Source organism: Mchenga conophoros, linkage group LG1, assembly GCF_057382185.1.
Source record: "Mchenga conophoros isolate Kocher_MC1m ecotype Shallow Benthic linkage group LG1, M_conophoros_male_GT1.1, whole genome shotgun sequence".
Taxonomy (NCBI): domain Eukaryota; kingdom Metazoa; phylum Chordata; class Actinopteri; order Cichliformes; family Cichlidae; genus Mchenga; species Mchenga conophoros.
The window spans coordinates 4,533,752-4,542,085 of NC_140526.1; the positions used below are offsets into that span (position 1 = coordinate 4,533,752).

Genomic DNA, 8,334 nt, shown 5'->3' on the forward strand with positions numbered 1-8,334 from the left:
ACAAATTATTAGAAAGACAACGGCACATGCAGCGAGCTGCTATTTTTGGATGAGCATTTTGCATTCACTAACAAAGAAAGCAACTTTTTGTTTATTTTAAGTTTTCAGTGGAGTGTGTACCTGAGTAAGGCAGCAACAAATGAGGTTTCATTTCTTTATGTTAAATACTACGGCTAGGTTAACCTACTTTTGTTTCATCTGTTTCCTCACTATCATTACTCTAAATTATATAGTTTTACCAGATTGTCAGGTTTAGTTTTTAGGGGGAAACACATTATACAAAGGTGACATTTCTTTGAAACAACATATATTTATGTATCTAATCATTAAAACACAAGATTCTAATGCTGTGTATAAGCCACTTTATGAAAGGGAAAATAAAAGTTTCTTCTATGTGGAGTTTTATATCTCATACGCAATGTTGCTATAGATAGTTAAGTGAATTCTAAAGCAGCACAGAAAAGGTGAAATATAAAATACAGATTTAGCATTTCTGTCAAGATTATTGTGCTCGTTTACTTGGTGAAAGATGTACAGTGTTTTATAAGAAATAAAAGGGTGAGTTTTTCATTGAGAAAGTAAGATTTGCAGGCAGTGTGAGAGTGCTCTTTGGGAGCGTTTTCAATGGGCCACTTAACTTTCAGGCAGGCATTCCTGATTTGGCAATCATCACATAAATTATCTACTCTAAAACTAGGACAGTTTCTATAGCCTTTGATTGTTAATATTTTGGGTGGATGTTACCATCTGAGGAAATTCCCAACTCCCTAATCTGTAGAGCTGGTTTGGCCCAAACAGCTCAGCTTTAGTCATCCCATGATGAAAACTGCTTCAAATGGAATATATATATATATATTCAATACCATCGTTCCCTCGAAGCTGGACAGGAAACTGCAGGATCTAGGACTGAGCAGCTCCCTCTGCAGCTGGATCCTTAGCTTCCTGTCTGACAGACGCCAAGTGGTCAGACTGGGCAGCATCACCTCATCCCCCATCACACTGAACACTGGTGCTCCACAGGGGTGTGTACTGAGCCCTCTCCTATACTCACTCTACACCTACGACTGCACAGCCACTAACAACTCCAACATCATTGTGAAGTTTGCAGATGACACTACAGTGGTGGGTCTTATCACCAACGGTGATGAGACGGCTTACAGGGAGGAGGTCAGCGCCCTGACCCACTGGTGTCAAGACAACCATCTCACCCTCAACGTCGCAAAGACAAAGGAGTTGATAGTGGAGGTGCAGAGAAGTACACACCCCCATCACCATCAACGGCGCTGCTGTGGAGAGAGTGAGCAGCTTCCGGTTCCTCGGTGTACATCTGGCTGAGGATCTTACGTGGTCAGTACACACAAACAAAACAGTGAAGAAGGCGCAGCAGCGCCTCTTCTTCCTCAGGAGACTGAAAAGATTCGGCATGAGCCCCCGCATCCTCAGGACCTTCTATCACTGTGCCATTGAGAACATCCTCACTGGATGCATCACCACCTGCTACGACAACAGCACCGCTTACAACCGCAAAGCTCTCCAGAGAGTAGTGCGGTGTTCTGAACGGATAATTGGAGGAGAGCTTCCCTCCCTCCAGGACATCTACAGGAAGTGAGCCTGAGGAAAGCGGGGAGGATCATCAAGGACTCCAGTCACCCCAGCCAGAAACTGTTCAGACTACTTCCATCAGGAAGGAGGTTCTGCAGCATCTGGTCCCGAACCAGCAGACTGAGAGACAGCTTAATCTACTGCTGAAATGCTTGTAAAGTTTATGTAGCCAGACTTTACTTATATGGACATAAATATTTCAATAAATAGAGATAATTTAGAAGAAGTGAACAGGATTATTGTAATTAAATATAATCTATTTTTAATCAATTTGGCTGTCAGTTTAACCGGCAATGACATGTAGGTTCAAAGAAAATGGTAAGAAGCTGGAATAAAATGTATCTATTAACTGTCCGTAATATCCTTTATTAAGGAAAGTATGCGTTTACGCACCAACACACACCAAAGAACCCAACCACTCTAAAATGCAACTGGCTTCCTTTTACTCTCTACTGATTAAGATGTGCAGGTTGTCACGGCGACGGATGGCCGGTACTGAATAGGACCCAGGTGCAGGAACCCAGAGCGGAGACGGTAGATGATTTAGTAGTTTATTACGGTTAAGTGCAAGGGGAACAAAAAAAAAGGGAAACGTGGCAAAGACAGAAAATGACGAGACGTGGAGCCTTGGTGTGGCGTGCCCAGGGGAACGTGGCTGGGGCGAGGGAACGAGGCCTGAGAAGTGGAACGGAGCTGAGTGGGGAACAGTCACACTGAGGGGAGAGGATATAGAAGTTAGGCAGGTAGTGAAGGCAGCTCAGAAGTGGCCAGTATAAGAGCAGCAATTCTTACTTTGCAGTTAGGGACCTGGAGTGTTTGAGAGGGGGATGATGAAGATCCAGGGGAGGCTGAGTGGCGTGGAAAGGCTGACCTGAGATCCGGGGCTCCAGATGGAGTGTGATGGCAGGAGGGCAGGCAGGTGAGGCACAGAGGGATTTCCAAAATGATCACTAGGTATTCCGAGTCCGGAGGTGGAGTGAGCCAGGGTGGGTACAGCGACTGTAGCACAAAAGAGTCTTAGTTAGTAAGATGAATCACAGCGAGAACTTGAAACACAAGACCTGTTACCAACATGGGTTGATGACGAACTGGCAGTGAGTGAACATCGATGTGTGGTTTAAATCCCTCTGGCTTGATAGCCTGCAATAGGCTCCAGGTGTGCAGGAGCTGGAGTTGGCCCTGCCCAGGGGCGGATCCCAGGTCAGTTCAGGAGCCTAATGGAAACTCCAGCCACCCACCGTAGACCATGACACAGGTAATATCCCCGGGTCTGGGGTTAGCAAACCAAATGAGAAAATAAACATCCACAGAAGCAAACATCAAACCACAATACCACACACAGAAGTAGGGATGGGTACCGGTGTCCGGTGCCATGATGGCACCGGTTCTGACATAAACGGTAGTAACCAGACCGAAAAGCAGCGCACATTTCGGTGCTTTATTTCGGTGCTTTTTTTTCCTGAGCTGTGATACACTTTAGATTCTAGCCAATCATTTTACGTTTCCGAGGATAGTAGGCGGGGCCAGGTACGTACGTTCTGTTAGAGCAGAGCTACAGATTAAAAATGTCCAAGGCGAAGCGGTCAAAAGTCTGGCTGTACTTCACAGCAAAATATGCAAACTCAGCAGCCTGCAACAAGTGCTTTAAGCTGATACTGTGATACTGTCAAAGGAGGTAACACCTGAAATCCGATGAAACACCTGGTGACGCATAGCGTTTTTTTTAAAAGCCCAGAAATGCGCCGTATTTGATAGCTTGCTGCGAGACCTCACACCGAGCACATCTACTGCGGGTGGGTTGCCTGTTATGCAACATCCCCCAAAAACACGAAGAGGAGAGTCCTGGCCCCTAACCCTGCCAGTGTAGCAGAAATGATGACGGATGATGGTGGCAGCAGCAGCCGTTCTTCTCTGCGTGAGTAGCTAATTTACGTTGAGTAGGCTAACCACGTTATTACATTAATGCATGTAAGGTGAACTAGCAAACATCATCATAGCTACATGCGGCTGTCCTCTTGTTTGATGGCAGATACTCCCTTCACCCTGGCTAAAAAGGCTAAAATGACCAAAGAAAAAGTGGAAAACAGTTAAACATGAGAGGTTTAGGACAAAGTTTGTGTTTTTTCCATTGTTTAAGCACTGCTTCCAGCCAAGAGTGATACCATATATGCCCCATAGCTGCAGAAAAGGCTAACATTGTTATATTTTTTACAAAAAACAGCTGAACATGAGAGGTTTTTGGACCAATTTTGTGTTCTCCATTCTTTAAGCACCGTTTGAGCACCGGCACCGTTTCAAAAGTACCGATTTGGCACCGGTATCGGATAAAACCTAAACGATACCCATCCCTACACAGAAGATAGATTTTTATCAGTACCAGTTCCTATAAATAATTCAATAACATATACACTTCAATCTCTTATATATAGGTTAGAAACACCTATACAGAAACACTCCACTAACCTGGAACATTGGCTTACTCATAAGCTCATAAGCAGGTGATTGTGCTGCTTGTACTTTTTTGCTCCACATCCTGCGAAGCAAGCGACCAGGAAAAGATGAGTGCTGTGAACACACTTCTCTTAAATACATGTACAAAGAATTTAGGTTTACAAAACAAACAATAAATTGTGAACAGCTCTAACTCAGGTTCGCTTTCCTGACACAGGTAGGATTGCCTGTTCCCCTCTGTCTCCTCACCTTCCACAAACAGTCACTTAAATACTAATCCAAATGTCAAACCTGATAAATCTAATAAAGAATCACCAAGCCGTGTGTGTGTGTGTGTGTTTTCCTGTAGCTCATTAAATACCAAAGAATCTTTTTTTTTTTTTTTTTTTGCCGCTTGTTTGGTTCTTTTGCCATCAGAATTATTGTCTGAAGGCCAAGAAAGATGCCCAACGGATTTACTTTACCAAGTGGACCATCCCGGCCTTGTTGTATTGGTCCATGTGATTGAGCTTTGTTTATTTTATTTTGGGTTGTTACATACGGGACAGACATGAGTGGGGGAAAGGAAAGGGAGAAAGAAAGAGAGGGAGGGAAAGAAAAACAGCAGGGAAGAGGAACGGTGATGAAGGGCACACAAAAAAAGGTGAGGGGGCAAAAAATACATTAATTAATCACCTGGATTACCTGTTGAGAAGAAAAAAAAGAGAAAACAAGCAAAAAAGAATAATAAGAATAATAAACAACATCATCACAATAATCGATGTGTATATAACAGTAAATACTAAATACTGAATATTATTGTGCAGCACGTAAAATTGGCACTGCACTGTGTGCTTTGAGGTAGCAGCCAAAAATGGTGTAGTTTGTGTGTGTGAGCACCCGTGTGTACACCTGGGAGCATGAGCGCTATTGTATTCAAAAGGTTCCTTCATGTAACAATCTGCTAGACGGTGTGGGGAGCCACAGCCCCGTCCCCCAGGGCATGAAGCAGGTATGGAGGAGATCCAGGGTCCAGACATTCAGAGACCCCCAGAGCGCAAGAGTCCAAGGAAGACCAATGGAGGGGCAACCATGCCACTCTCCCAGAAAGAGCTGAGGAGAGCCCAGATGAGGGTTCACCCAGCAGCCGTGGAGCAGAAGCCAGGGGGGGTTGCAGTGACGTGCCCGTGAGCTCCGCCGGCAGCCAGCTGTGCCAGAGTTGACCTGAGCCACAGGAGACAGGCCCCGACAAGCAGCCACCGGGAGTGAGCCGATGCATACCTGAGCGCCCAGCCCCTGACACAAAGAACTACCAACACACCAATGTCTGAGGTGTCTGCCACCGGCAGGGGGAGTGGTGAGGGGAGATAGGCCTCCATACCTTGGAGGGCCTGAGATGTCCCTGGAGAGGTGGCGTCTGATACCCGACCTGACATATAGACACAGACAAACAGGCACACACAGATACGAACATCCATTCCCACCCCCATACACACATATGCAAACACTCAGCACTCACCCAACGTGGAGACAGACATAAATAGACACTGTACACACAATCACACTCCCCAAACGTATTCTATACCCCAGGTCTAGGCCAAAGAATCAAATTAATAAAAATACAGGTTAGAGTAATGGAACCCCTGGTCTCCATTACATAGGCGATTACACTTTGATTACCAATCACAGCAGAACAGCAAATCAGTGATAGGATTTAGGACAATCTAGCTGCTGGTGGTGGTAAAGATGGCGATGGAGGCTTGGATGGGTTCTGAGTGACCAAAGAGAGGCAGAGATGGGAGAGGTACATGAATAAGACTTGAAGCAGTATGACAGCATTGCGGTTTAAAACACACAGCTTGGACGTTGCTTGCTTGCTAGTGAGCAAGAGAATGATTGGACTAGTGCAATGGATATTACTGTTGACTTTGACAGTGTTGGACAGTGGAAGTGATGTAAAGAACAGACAAGTAACTGAACATCAAGGAAGCAGGCAAACGATTACAGATCTTTTTCACTGAATATTATAGTGTTTCAGTACTTTGTAGACAGGAACAGTTGGCCATACCCCAATGGTACAAATAATTCAGAATCTATATGGGATCAACTGGAATATCATATTTCCATTATTATAACATTCTTAGTATTTATGAGTAATAATGTTCAACAAAACACTGCCGAGAGAACATTATGCACAACTCTTGAAGGAATTTATGAGTCACTGAGGGAACTGTTGACTGAGATAACACTTCAGGTAGAAGCTGAAGCACACTGTATGGGGAAACATTCTACATTTCAAACAGAAAGGCCAAGGTAAGTGATGGAACATTGGGAAAAAACTGTATACATGACATATAACATGTTTGACACACGATACAATCCAGAAGAGGTAAACAAAATTATGAATTCAGGGTTTTGGCAAAATTATCTGCTCAGCTGACTAACATGTGAGATCTGGGTTTTATTTAGATACGCTTATCTCAGATGTTGTCAGTATATATTTGAGCATTTTACAACCACAGGATAAAACTTGTTTTAGTGGACCACACACATTTTACTAACATTTCTAATGTTGATGCTGTCTATCTCATTACATAGGTTTTTATACAAACCCCTGGCAGGTAGTGGGATTAGCTCAGCAGTGGCAAGTGCAGCAGAGCTTAAGAAAAGTTGGTCCATTGGGAAAAGCTTTGGAAGGATAGAGGGCAATTCAATGCAGGGTCTACAATCTCACTACTTCAAATACCAAAGTATTATATGCATTTTTTCCTTTTTAAAATTTGATTAAGGCTAATTATTAATCCCTAAATGATAAAGATGCATGTGATAATTAAAATAAATGTCAAATAATGAACCAGTGGTGTCAAAAGCTGTCCCAGATGAGCGGAAAATGGATGAGGATACGGGTGACAAAAGTACACATATGCTTTAGTTAAGCAGAAATACTTGATTTTAAATTTTAAAATATTTGCTAAAAGTTAGAGTACTGATTCAACTTCATTACTCAATGTAAATGTGAAAAGTAGCACTTTTACCAGTTTTTTTCATGCCACGTTATTACATTATTATTAATGTAATAATAATGTATACAATATTTATTTGAAAATATAAAATTTTAATGAATATACATCTCTTATATATACAAAAAACAAAGGCAAATAAAAAAATAGCACTTTTTTGCTGTTGCCTATATTGTACAAAGGTGAGTACCTCCATAACTAAACACTCAGGGGTGAATAGGCAGGTGTGGAAACCCTAAAATTGGTTGCGGTGATGGATTGTTTGGAAAAGATTCACTTAAGTTATAAAACTTTCAGTTGGGAGCTCTGGTACCTTTTAGGTTCATGCTGCGATCAGCTGAGCTGTGCTGCTTCTACTATAACAGTCACAATTGACATTCAATACACAACTGAATTCAGCAAGACACATCAGATGTTACATTAGCTCTCATGTCTGATTTCTAACCCCTAGAAAGTATAAAGCTAGTAGGCAGAATTCAGTGAGTGAACCACTATCTTAAATTTCTATTGACGTCAGCTACACTTGATGCAATCTAACATTGACCATGAACATGTTGCTCTCCAAAAGTCAGCATAGTGCATTTTTGCAAAACAACATAACTTCATATGTAGGTATAGATATGCTCAAAAACTGAAGTTGAACCTTTACATGATATTATATTCTTACACAGTAATGTTCATATTTTATCGTCTGGTATAATAAAAAAATAAAATCTTTTTATCTAAACCAAACCATGATGTTTTAGTGCCTATGCAACTGACAAAGAAAATCAAATAAATCCCATTTGAAAATGTGAAAAAATGGGTGCTCTTGGAATTACGTTGCACCAGATCCTTCAACAATGACACTGGACCACAGTATTTAAAATGCAAATCTGTCTATTTGAAAATATGTGCATACGACATTGCTTATGAAGCCATATGTTACGAGCTGGGTTACACAGCCTGTAGATCTCTACAATGGGAAAATTTCTCTTTGCATCCAGTGCTTCAGTTGCCTTTAATGCCACTAAAGGTCACTTTGTGTAAAATGGTGGGACACAGACAGCATCTAACAAAATAGCATTCTATGTCACCCTGGGATAATAATGTCCTGTTGCCTGCAGCAGGGCTAAATAATCTTACTAATCACTATGGGTCATATAGGATGGAGATCAAATATCCCCAACAGTTTGTAACAACGTAATGTGTGTTCCAGGGGATTGTTGGCACAGTCAGTTTAGTTTTTTTCCTGTCTGTGGGGAATTCCGTATTGTAAAATCCATGTCTGACTTGAAAGAAA

The 8,334-nt window shown here is 42.3% G+C and overlaps 1 long non-coding RNA gene across 1 annotated transcript; it reads right to left on the reverse strand.

Annotated features, from left to right (window-relative positions):
• Nucleotides 1–2,187: 2,187 nt before the first annotated feature.
• LOC146582765 (uncharacterized) lies at nt 2,188–2,847 on the reverse strand. The gene is made up of 3 exons (XR_014893068.1): nt 2,675–2,847; nt 2,395–2,601; nt 2,188–2,315 (listed from the first exon to the last, which is right to left on the reverse strand). It is a non-coding gene; the product is annotated as an uncharacterized LOC146582765 (long non-coding RNA).
• Between the last annotated feature and the right edge of the window lie 5,487 nt (nt 2,848–8,334).